Genomic DNA, 13,857 nt, shown 5'->3' on the forward strand with positions numbered 1-13,857 from the left:
CATATACTTTCAGGCATTATGTCTTACACATAATTTTAGTAAATATAAGCCTTGCATCCTTTGAAAAGCAGATTGACAAGCATGTCACCATAGCACAATTTGATGATGATCATTCATGCATATTAAAGAAAGATTTCTTTTTAAAGTTTTCTGATACGAGAAAAAAATCATCATCTACATCTGTGATGTAGATGTTCCTCCGAAGAAAGTTATAAACTCCTATAACCCTAATCACTTTTGTTTGACAAAACATCAAAAAGCTTACCAAAGTATCCTGTCAATGAGTAGTGATCTTACTCTTTACTCTTGCAAGAATTGCTGGTCACCGATAAATGATCCTAATTCTCCTGCCAGCTGCAAAGTCTCAAAAATCAACCTTAGCAAATTTTTTAAGGTAACAAAAATTCTGTTCATTGAGTTCTAGATAAGAAAGCGAATTATCACTGAAAACAGAAAGAGACCCTAATTTGCAATTTTCAGCACAACCAGCTACTTCTGGGCTCACACAGTGAACTGCTCTGCTTTGCTTGCAGCCAGCGGGGACTTCTTTCCACAAGGACTGATCTGGACAGAAGAGGTCAGAGGTACTGCAGGTCTATATTGGTTCTTCAAGCCTTATACAATTCATAGGTGTAAAGCTCATAGGATTTGCAGTATAACAAAAGAAAGAGCAGGCTAACAGTAGACAGCAATCCCAGACCCCTGTCTGAGGAGGGTGAAGAAATCAAGAAGGAGGGGAAACTCAGGACGCCAAAAAAATGATGAAAGGAAGAGTTTTACTCTGCAGTTGATAACTGCTTTTTAATCTATATCTACAACACAGTATAGCATTTATAACTGCAACACCCTAACATGCTGATATGCTAAGAAAATACAGAACTTCTCATTTCCTTTCTAAGTGAATTTGACCTTTGTCACTACTCAGATTAGTAGTGTTTGGCCTACTTTACAGAAGAAAGGACATTAACTTGTGTTCTCTCTGATGTGGATAGAGTGAAAGCCTCTGTTACGACCTGTCAGGTGTATAAATCCACGTCAGGGCTCCCATCCCCACAGGAATATGGCCCACTACCTTCCTCCTCCCACATTTGCTGTCAGCAACATGCAGTAGCACAGGAGCTTTCATACCTCACCTCGCTGCTGATCCCTGCCACTGCTGCTGTGCTTCTTCCACTTCTTCGCCTAGGGAATGGCAAGGACAGCCACCAGCTATGTGTCCTGCAGTTTGATTGATGCCCCTCCTCACTTTTGCAACATCTGTGAATTCAGCTGCAGACAAATTATCTACTGTATATTTTATTATAACATCAAGTGAATGCATTGTAGGACATTTAAAAAGAAAAGTTTAAATGGTTTAATACAATTAATTACAATACAATTAAAAGTGTATTTATACATTGTCTTGTTGACAAAAACATGTAAGTTGGTTTAGCTCAGAATTTCAAAACTCAACAGTTTCCAAGGGTAAAAAAAAAAGCTCAGAAAGCTAACAGTTAAAACAACAGTGTTTTTCATATAATTTTTGTTCATTTTGCATATTTTCTCACCTTCTCAATAAACACTTTTTCTTCTTTTATGATCTCTGGTTTGCCTTTCTCTCAGAAGAATTAAAAAACGAGAATAGGCATTGAGTTAACCTACAGTATTATAAAGTAACGTTATAAACTCCTTTTTGTTATTTCCCCCCTAACCTCAGTAAATCTTCTTTATTTGAGTCTTTCAGGAGCTGCAGTTCTTCTCACAAGCTGATGACTCCTGTTATTCACAATTGCTAATGAGTATGCTCACTCAGGCCTTTACTTTGTTTCTTTAAAGGGAACTGTATGAAATGGTATCTGTATCAGAATATCAGGAAGGTCAGAAAGGAAAAACCCTAATTTCCCAATATTTTAACATATAGTGGCTGTGGCTGTTCTGAAAACCTGACAGAACTGCAGCATTTGTGCATGTACAAAAGGGCTTGGAAGTGAACAATTTACTGTTTTTTGATTATTGAGAAAAGTATTACTTTTTCAGTAGGAATGAGGCCCTTAAATGCTCCACAAAGCAATACCACGTATATGCATACACACTTCTCATTAGTAAATCCTGCATATATTTTCCTGACAGTATCCAAGGAAAGTCTAAATGAGAATTTTAAATCATACTCCCACGAGTCTCTTCTAAATTCAAAATTGCATATCTGAACAGCAAATCAGCATTAACCATATTCTTCAGTGTAATGCACCACAAAATTGATATATATATGTAAATTATTTCACTTGTAGAATTACAATGACACACTTTGTGTTTTTTCTCCACAAGAAACATCCATGAGTCACTCATTAACAGCGGTGAGGCCACTTATGTCAATGATATACAGGCAGCTTGAAAGAAGCTGGCATTTTAAGTGGCATGTTTAGAGTTTGTCTATGGTAATAGAAAATGTATTCTTCCTGTATTTCTTAATAATTAGCTACAGGAAGGTAAGACACATTTTACATTTATAGTTTACCTTTCATGTGAAAAAACCAATGCACTGCAGCCAGGAATAGCTGTGCACCTCATACGCTGTTTGACCTTGTCTTTGCTACTCTTGATCTTTCTGCAGGGTTTCTTTGGTTTGTGAATACACAGGCAAAAGTGCACCTTAGTGAGGTTAAGCCTGAAGAGCCCTTGCTGCAAGATCTGGTGTTCTCCCTTTGTGATCACACTGGCAATCACTTGAAGGACTACTTGATTCTCCTCTTGAGCTTTTGTGAGCTGTTTTACACTTCTAAAAGTGAAAACAGTAAAAACACACCATAGAATCTTGGGAAAATGTGAAATGCATAAATACATACATATTGGCATTTAGTAGTGAGATTCTGAACAGAATACCACTTTATGAAACCTTTCTTTCCAAAAAGCTTGCTTTATTCATGTCTTCAGTACCCCAAGTTTCATTATTTGTAGCCTGAAGGTTAGAGTGATATTTGGTTTTCTTTTTTTTTTTTTTTCTTGGTACAGTTTTCATTTGGTGAAAGATGTTTTGTAACAGCTAATGTTGCTGTCACATCTCCTGTACAGTGCAGTACATTGCTTTTCACTTCAGTGATCTGATATGACCTTTTACTTGGTGAGGGAGATATATACTGACTGGTATCCTTTTTTACAAGATATTGGTAAAGATGTTTTCATTTATTAAATTCAGGTTTTATTTGGCTTTTGGTGATTCTTTGGTTCCAGCAGAGAGTATCATAACTAGTTGATTCTAGGGTAAAAATCAACAATTATTAGATACCTCAGGCTTGCAAATTAGCAGTTAACAATTAACAGACTTTTAAAATTTCCATTCATTTTCCATTCATATACAGAATTTTACATTCATTTCACATAACTGAGATTAAAGCTACTTTTGAAGAAAGTCATGAAAGGACTGCTGGATAGTACATTAACTGTCCACTCTTTCCCATGGATTTATAAAATATTATGTGATCCCTGACAGCTGAGGATGCTAAGCTGGACTTCATCTCTCGCGTGGGAGTAGTGGGGGGCCCCGGCAGGTCCGCCCTCACTTTCCAGCAGGCTGCTCTCAGGATACAGATCTGCACCACAGCAGAGCTGGGAGAGCCAGGAGGGCCACTCTGGCACGGAGCTGCTGTGCAAAATATCCACTGGTGGATTACACAGTGCATGGTTGAGAGTGATCTTGTTTGGCATGTACAAGTCCTGTCCTACTACAAATGCTAAATAGTGATGAGTTCCAGATGCATCAGTCAGTTTTCACATGTCATCCATCTTCCATGAACAGGATACTTTTTGTGCCACAGTGCAGTAGTCAATATCCTGGAAATGACTGAGCCTGGCTTTCTCCACCCATACAAAGATGGCTCTGGTTGGGTCAGTTCTTTGTGCAGACCTGGAGAGCCCCATCTGGCCTCAGAGAAGTTCTGCTGACAGCTCATCTGCTGGCACTGAAGTCTGATTAGGCTGCTGATGTATAGCCTGTTACTTGAAATTCACATGAACAGCTGTTGAAATAGTCATTATGCAGTATTATGTACCAGAAAGTATTTGTCCGTTTTATGTAAATTCTGAATTATTCAGTAAGTCTATTTCTCTTTTATAAACGGTGATTTTCATGTTGAACATAAAAACAAATACTATTTTTTTTTATTTACTCTGAAATGTCAAATTATATGTAAATAAATATGTAGACTCCTTATTCACATAACAAATTGTCATACTGCCAGTCTATTCCAATAAAGAATATTCTTTTATAAATTTGGAACACTCTGGGGTTTTTCAGATGGCACATGGTTTCCATATCAAGCTTAAAAGGGTGACACTCTATATATGTGTCCCTAAGAAACTTACCTGAGGTATAATGCAATCACTTTACTTTTCCTTTCATGTTTATATCAAGAGCTTGGATATGTATGTTTCCAAATTCACTATCAGCATACCTCCACAAATCTATTGCATACAGACATTCATATTTAGGCCTTTAAAATGGCTTGAGACGCTCAAGGGCTAGCCTGGGGGGGAAAAAAAAAGTGATTTTATGCTATTATTTCATCCTGTTACCTCTTTAAGGTTGTTAATGGCTAGGTTTTGATCTCTTAGGACTGAGCTTTTGATAGAAGACTGGTTTTTCCTTATATCTGTACACAGACTTAAGCAGATGGCCATTTAAGTATTGGGAAAGAAAACCACAAAGGCCCATTGTTCTTTCCAGTTGCAGTGGAACTAGCAATTTTATTCTCAAATGCATACACCACTCCTTATCTCACAGCCATTTTGTAAGGTAGCCCTGTATTTTGTTCTTTGCCAGCAGTTTTCATGGTATGCAACTCAAATGTTTCTTTTTCTGATTGCTACATTTCATTAACATAGTTCAGATTCATTTGTACAAATGCAGGGTTTCTGAACTGTCAGGCATACTTGCATTTACAAGATTAATGTTACCTTCTTTATACTGTTTTTATTCCATCCATATGGAAGAGAAAGGAAGAGCAACCAAATGAAAGAGTGTTCATCTGTGTGTTAATGCACATTCCTTCCAACATCAAATGGCATATTCATAATGCTGCAGAAACATAAAATTTAACAATGGTGCTGAGACAAATGAAATGTTGCAGCCTGATGGTATATTCTCTGTTGACTGTTACATGCAGAGTATAAAATGGTGTGCGAGTGACTGATTTTGAATGGAACAAACCACACACCTAACATAGCTTGACAAAAGCTATTAAAATTGCTATATTTCTCATCACTTGAGCACCTGTATGTCATCTATTTTTCTTTATAGGGTAATAGAGTGTTTGTGTTTTTATAGGAGAGAATGGTCTTGAAACATCTTCCATTTTATAAACAAAAAAATAATAAAATTTTTAACATAGTTGTGGACAGGAAATAAAATTTACACATGCACATTTTAAAACATATTAAAGGGTGGTGGTTGTTTGTTAGTACCAGACTTCATCTGTTTTGCAACTAAAGAGAATAATTTTTTACCAGATTAAAAAAAAGCACATTCAATTTCCTTGTTTAAAGATTGTAAAGAGTGTAAAGTGTCACTGTGTTTTATGAACACTGTGACTTTCCTGCAACAGCGTGTGGGTTTGTGGTGTACACTGTTTAATCTGCCCAAGAGCGATATTGCTTTCTCGTGACTCTTCTTCCACCACATATTGTACACTCCACCTCAATGGACTGATTTTATTTACTGCTGAGTCAATATTTACCACTTTGCTACTGCCTGCCTGTTTTAATCCCTGTCTGAGCAAATGAATGGTACCAGGAGCTTTTTAAAGCTTTAGGCCTTAATCCTGTCACATTCATCAAGTTTCTAGTGGAAGTTAAGGATGCTCAACACCCCAGAATACTAGAATGCCTTGGTCATTATTGTTTATTACTTGTATTACTTGCAATAGCCCTGGAGGACTTGGCTAAGCAATGGGGAAATACTGTGAGGCAGGACACATAACCTAGAAGGTGCTTTTTTTTTCCACAGTGTTTTTCTAACCCCATGGAACAAGTAGTAGGATTTTTTTCCCCTGCATGTGTGAACAGAAGAGATCCAGTTGTACCAGAAGCATACATCTGAAAAGGAACTAAACATAAGAGGAAATGTGACAGAAAGGCCACAACAACAGCCATCAAGAAGCTGGTGTCCTCTGCTTTGATTTGCTAAATAATTTTGTAAATAGAGACTCCAGACTGGCCTGTTTCAGTCTTTCTTTTGGAAACCGGTATATGACTTCATAAGCAGTTTGTTCTGACAAGTTTTCAGCAGTGATTTAAAACCACAAAATCTGCTTAAACCATACAGGTATTAAAATACCAATAGGGCAAATGAAAAACACCTGTGCAAAGCTTTCTTCTGTAAATACAGGTAGCTCACATGTAAAAATTTTATCACCTTGGAGTAGACTGTCAGCTGTGTTGTAAAGACACTGTCCTTAAACATATTTGGGAAGAAGAGAAATACATTTATCTTGTGCAATTCCAGTGTCTTCTTCTGTATGTTAACTGCAGAGTCCATTGCAAGGACTGCTGTGATTCAGTAGTACTGCTAAATAAACAGTGGTGCTCTAATTAATCTAATGTCTACAAGGAATTGTTGCATGTACTTGGTATCAAGTATTTTATCTCTATTTTTTCTTGGGGACTTCACAAAGAAAAGAGGTAGCAAATACAGTCACATGATAAAATAGAGGCATTGTAGTTTGCATTTGCAGCTTACTCTTCTTTCTAATAAAAATAGAAAGCTCCAGTCTTGCCCCAGGTAAGAGGGAAAAATAAAATTGATAGCAACCCTATATAATCTATAATTAGATCCTGTGTTTAAATATACTAGTCCAGAGGAAAACAATTAAACAGATAACTAAATAAATAACCAGCACTTGAAAGCCTAAAACTGGCAGTTAAATCTAGGAAATTGTTTCCTGCTCTTGAGGTCCATGTAAACATTGACCAGTCCTGTTAACCTCATTGCAAGTCTATGTGTGCAAATGTGTACATCCATCTTTGTGGTTTTTTGTGTAAGAAAAAGAGACCATGAATCACCACCAATGCATGCTATTTGGCATATTTTCAGCATGCAAAGCAATCAGCAATGATTACTTGAAATATGAAGAGATATCAATGTTTAATTATGTCATTGCTAGATGATTCAAACAATAACACATGGACCTTTGGGTTACAAGGTTTTCATCATTCTAAGAATTCACAGTGCTTTCATATTACCTAAGAAATACTATCTAACATAAAATGTTAGATTTTTTTTTCCCCAAGATGCAGCATTACAGTTTTTGCATTAACACCAAGTGACTACTTGACAAATCAATATTTAATTATTTTAATGTGTTATATAATAAGCAACAGAAAATACAAAATAAAATATGAAAACTGTTAAAATCAACAATTTGGATTTTACCATAGATAAAATTTACTGTGACAAAGGTAATTTTCCATTGAATGATTGTTGTGCATCTAAATAAAAATAACTGGTCTCAGGAAAGTTCCAGTGAGTATTATGTCTTGGTTTCTGTACTGCTTGTGCAATTTTTAAACTGTCATCTTCAATAACTTACAAAATTGTAAGGAAAAGCAGGCCTCAGACCAAAAGCATTACAACCCCCAATAACTCTTTAACAAAGGATATAAGTATTTATTGGGGAAAAAAAAACCCAACAAATTAATTGTTCACGTTTCATTATCTGTGACTTCCATGTTAATTCTAAACTTGGTTTAGTTCTGACTTTTAATTTATGGGCCTCCAACTTTTAAGAAGTTATATTTCACAAGGACCATAAAAACATTTTAAATTTGGGAAATGGTAATTGTTATAAGGCCATGTTGCATAATATTATACTAAATAAAATACTTGAATTTGAAGAAACTTAAAGTTTCATAAAAAAAGGAAAAATAGTAGATTTGCTGCACAATTTTATATACTGGTCCAACAACAGAAAGGAGAATGAAAAGTCCAATGCAATTCATTAGCTATATGTATCAGTTGTCAGTTTTATCACATTTGGGAAAGTCTAATAAGAAAAATATCTACAAATAGCTTCATTCTTCCTGAAACAAGTTATCTAATTTTGGCAAAATATGCATTTTATTCACTGATTACAAGAATTGGGAGATGGATCTGGAAATTTTCTAAACCCTTTTATAGATACTACATACACAAAAAGTAAAAACATAATCATCTTTTATGTAAATTGGAAAAGTGATGTCTGATTTGGTGTATGACATTATGGATTCAGAAGTACATAAATATTGGTGGAACACTACCCCTCAATATATCTGGGCACTTGCCAATTTTGAGAAGCTCACTAGTGCCCTCTGAAGATATTATTTGGTTGCCTGATTATTGCAAATATTGGGCCTAAGCCCCCCTAAGAGCCTCTCCCAAGAGAGAGCAGACATGACTAAATTAACTGAGCAGAGATGGGTGTCCCTTCTCATTCATTACCATTGTCAAGTGAAATATCTGAGCCCTTGGCCTAAGATGCTTTGGATGCTAAATTTATTCACAGGTGCCCTTATTAGGATCTAAGTTTTTCAAACCTACCTTCTAGTGCTTTTTTGATAGGTGCAACTGGAGCACAGGCAGCTGCATAACCTGCCTGTCATGTCTGTTGAGGCTCACTTGCAGCTCCCATTGTTGCTTCTTTCAATCTCTTTACAAATGTGCTATGGGCACAGGACAAATCTGGTGGTCTGTAGACTGATACACACCAGATTATTTCACAATTAGATGTTCTCCATTAAAAGATGCCTTTTAACAATGCCATTCCTTTACATTAATGAGTGCAATGCGCATGCTGAGCACCTGAAAGTTGTGTAAATACATTTCCCCAGTAATGTCACTGCTCATTCATACACTTTTCTGACTTTGCAGGGCATGCATCACACAACAAATTTTCTATTGTGCCACAGTAAACAAGCTATGTGAAAATCAAGGTAATCTGAGGATAAACCTTTACAAGCTACCAATGAATTCATCACCTTTGTTCATATCAGCACACCTTTTTCACATAGAGGCTGTTTTCATAATTTTGCAACTGAGAAGGACACACAAAATTGACACACACTGCTACTTTTTCTCTGCTTCATAATTTTGGGTGGCAGCACCATAATAAAAACCTCCGCTGCACATGATCACACAGATACACAACAGAAAAATCAGTGTCAGATGTGGCTCAAGCTACAGAAAATTCTGAAATGTGCACCTTTGTGTAATATGATGCAGCCAAACCCCATATTAATTGCAGTATTTGTGTTGTTTGGCTGTTAAGTGGCTTTTCTTTTAACATTGAATAGACACATGCTGCTACTTTTGTCATTTTGTTTTCTCTTTTCATGAGTATGTCACCTTAGCTGAACCTGCATGAGATAAATTCCTTCCAGCCTATTTCCCACTCTTCACTGAAGTGAATGCTGATTTTTTTACTGTTCTCAGTAGGAAGTCCATTGAGCCATCTTTTCATATTATCTCACAGAAGTTCTTATTTAGTCTGTGGGCTGCAGTGTTGCAACATGGAACTTTAAATTCCTCTGTGCTTCAGATCATACATCAATACTGCCTTCTCATTCTTTGTTAAAAATACTGTTCAGCAATATTCAAGAAAATTGATATATCCTAGGAGTCTCCTTTTTTCTTGGATCCAGCTTGTTAAAAACCCTGTGGCTTTTCCCCACAATTTTGCAGCATTTTTAGTTTCCAGCCTTCGAACTCAAAGAGGCACAAAAAAGTTAGGGTTGTAATGGACCTTCAGAGATCATCTAGTACAACTGCCAGAAATTACATTACTTTTCATTCCAAAAGTCAAAGAATCATCAGGTTGGAAAAGAACTTTGAGATCATCAAGTCCAACCCATGACCTATCAGGTCTTGGTCTTGAAAATAAAATTATGCAAGCAGATACTTTGGGATTCACTGCTCCCACTGATACCAAAGCTGGCTCTGATTCTTCAGAAAATAAGCTCATTCCTGAAGTGTCTGTCTAACACCATGATTGGCCATGCTCTTGTCTTAGCAGACAATGCTATAAAATTCAAACACAAGTCCAGGTTGAACTACCTTATAATAGTGACATATTCCCTGTCTCCTTTGTCCTTAGGATATTTTTAATTAATTTTAATTTTGCTGGGCTGGCATCTACAGTACTGTATAATACACTCTACTTTTCTCTTCCCCATCTCTCTGATGCAGCCTCATGGCTAAAATCATCTACACTAAAACCACTACTACATTTGGTGTCCACATAGGCACAGCTCTATTTAGGTCTGTAAGCACCACCCATCATGCTAATTAGCTCCTGCACAGCTCTCTGTCCTTAGCAGGACAGTGTCAGGGAGAAATCAATCCATCATTCTTTCAGGAAAATCCCTGTTGTGACTTGTTGCAAAGTGAGAAGGGTTTTGTAGACTGGCTGAAGTAACGTTAAAGTTGCAGATGAAAGATAATAGATGCCACGTCCTTGCCCTAGGAAGTATATTGCAGGGCCGTTATGTCAACATTACGTCAAGGTTTCTACTGACATAATTACATTAGGCATTGATCTTGCCTACTACATTATGTATCAAGCAGATGGTGAAGTAATACAAATATATCGACACTACCACAACAATTTACTGTGCAAGACCACTCATGGAACTACACATTTGGGTTATTTAGCACTGTTCAAAACTTTTGTTAGAATGTAAAATTTCTTGGGGGAAAAAAATCAGTCCAATCTAAGGAAAAGAATTTGATCAGGGTCTGGCAAAGCATTAAAATCAGGGTATTTAAGAAGGAAACAGTCTGCTCAGTAAAATAATAAGATTCCTAAAATTAATAAGGCAGTTTATTTTTATTTCCTCTGATTTGCTAGCTACTGGTAAAAAGAGTATGTTTTGCCTTGACAGTAATTTCTATTATGTAAAACATTTCTTTGTAGGGGATACACATCCATGAACTTAAATTTTAACTTCTTTAAATGTCTGATACCATTAAAGATATTGCTCACATTATGAAGGGTTAGCAAATATATGCCAGAGGAAGCACAATGATCAGAACCAAAGCAAAAACAGAGTCCCAGAACCCAAGATGCAGAAGTAGCTACGGGGGATATTAGTATATTATGCACCATTGCTAACATTTTGGATAAAAATTATCCTGGTTGTTTATGTGCATCCATTTAACAACTCAGGCTTAGCCATTAGAGTAAGTATAAACTACCAGTATGTCTGAGACAGATGCAGTATGTCATGGAGTGTAAGACAGGGACAACAAACAGTACCTAAAAGCACCAGATTTGGGACATCTACACTGTTAGATGTAAAGTAAAAGAATTGATCTGCCCTGTGAGTTGGAAGCATCCAAGAAATGTCCTGTCCAGGACCAGGAAGCACCCTGAATCAATCCACTTACTGCACCCCTGCTAGCACAGAGGCAAAAATTATCTCCTGTGCTGTATATTTTGGTATCTAAGGCACAGTTTTGTTCAAAGTTCTTTCTTCTAGAAATACGTGTCTCATGAGTGAATGAAGCAGTGTTGGCTAAAGGGGGAAGGCTCGACCTTCCCAAACGTCCTGGCAAGCTGGCCAGCACCGCTTGCAGCTCAGGGGGCACTACCCCAATAGCAGTGCTTCGGGGCAGCAGCTAGGGATAGCACCCTGCCTTATAGCAGTGGTGCCTCCTTGTGCAGGACGTGGCCGCGGCGGGGCTTCAGCCAGCAGGAATAAAGAGGGCACGCTCCAGCTGGGGTACAGTCCAGGTTTATGAGAGTCCCAGAGAAAAACCACCAGCCAAAGAGAGCAAAGGGAGGGTTGTTACAACTTATAAAGGGTAAGGGATACAGGGGAGGAGTCAGTCCCTGAGCGAATAGGGATTCAGGGGGGAGGGGGGTACAAAGGACTGACATGAGAAAGCACCAATGGGAACAACATTGGCTCCCGAGCCAATCACCCAGTGCTCCAGCTGGAAGATTCTAGAGAAAAAGGTAGGAGCAGAGAGTGACAGGCAGGGACACCGGGGAGGGATACAAAAAAGATAAATGAGTTGCCACGGAAACTGGGGAGGAGGGTAACAGACAGCAGCAGGGAGGGGAGGGAGAACCAGGGCAGAACCATTATAACACAGGGGAGAACGGAACAGACCAACTTATACAAACACAATACAACAAATGAAGCTTTCTTTCCATGTCATGTACTATTGTCGTCTCGCTTACTACACAGGATGAACTTTTGTTTGCATAATTGCCCCTCTCACAGTTTACTGTGATATGTATCTAACTACAGCCTAGTCCTAGAGTATCATGGCAGATATTCAGATACACTTTAATACTAGTCTAGTGTTGGATCTATGAATTCAGGACAATAATGCTGCATGGATGCTACTTTGGAATAAGAGAGCTTTTCTGACTTACTGTATGTTTTCACATCTTTCAATAATTTTCTTACACAGTATGGAGAGGAAACTTGAAATGCTTACATTTTATGGAATAATTTTGTTACTTTCTTGTTCTTCACAAGCAGGCTGAACCAAATCTCCTGTGCTATTGCTGTCACCTGAGGCTTTTACTGTATTTGCTGTAGTCTTGTCTGGAAGACTGTATTTGCAAAACCAGAAAAAAACAAATCCTATAGAATATATTATGCATCCAGTCTGTGAAACTGCCCAACCTAAGAAATGGCATGATATTGCTAAATTCATGGACATGAGTAAAATTGCCCTGACATTTCCCCTTTGTGTTGTCATATTTTCCAAATGACCAAAACATCTTGGATTCAAAGAGAGAGATACTTCTGCTTTTCAGAGGTGCATTCTTTGCACCAAAAAATAATCTCTGTTAGTTGCATATGCCCTTCTGATAGAAGAAAAAGGACACAAACTGAATGTTATATTGCAAGACAGGTACAGTTTAGACTTCTTTCATACACCTTTAAAGCTTTTCACTTGACTATTCATTATGTGCAGAAATAATTCAGCTACACTTACTGTGGGAGTTAAAGAACAGGCAACAGTTTCCAGACAAGTGGAACCTGTCTCCTTTGACCACCTAGTGTAGGCCATACCATTACTGACAATGGAGCAGAAAGACTAAAAATTACTCTAATTATGGCCTTTGACCAGCTTTCCAACCAGAAATCTAAGAAACTTCACACTCAGGTAATAATTTTTTTCTGGCTTCAAAATGACTTGCTGAATGCAAAGCTTTTAAATTGAGTGGAAAAAGGGGTTGGTTTTGACATCTCAAAATGCCCTGTAAAGGTACAGCTGATCGGAACATTGACTTCTAGAGGACTTCAATAAAAACTCAAAGATTTCTGTCAGTATTCTGAAAACTGCACCCTTTTCTCTCCCTGTAACATCTACATCAGCAGTACAAACTGATAAAAGTTAATTCTCTGCTGACATGCTTGTCAGCTTCCAAGAGACATGCAACATACAGGAGTTTCTACTGGGTAGTCCTTGAAACAGAAGCTTTATGGTTTAGCTCTAAAGCTATAAACTTTGGAGGACATACCAACCCTTGCCTGTAATATTTTACTACTTCAAGGGCTAGCTCTCATCTACCTATTTTAATCTCCATCACTGAAGTTTACCTGTTTTGTTTTACATCTGCTCTTTGTATTTTCAACTGCATTTTACAGTTACAAAATGGCATACACAGCACACCAAGATTATACAACCAACTGCACTTGTCTCTATACAGTGCATAGTTTTGATTTTTGAATCTGATTTTAGTTAAAAATTTTGAAATTAGCATGAAGGTCTCAGTAACCCCTTACTGTATTGTGCTCCAAGTCTTCAGAGTTGCAATCACAGGCTACCACTACAGGCTTAGTGATTGGAATTACCTGCTATTAGCTATGTGTCAGGAGTGAAGACATTAG

Source organism: Molothrus aeneus, chromosome Z (genome assembly GCF_037042795.1).
Source record: "Molothrus aeneus isolate 106 chromosome Z, BPBGC_Maene_1.0, whole genome shotgun sequence".
NCBI classification, from domain to species: Eukaryota; Metazoa; Chordata; class Aves; order Passeriformes; family Icteridae; genus Molothrus; species Molothrus aeneus.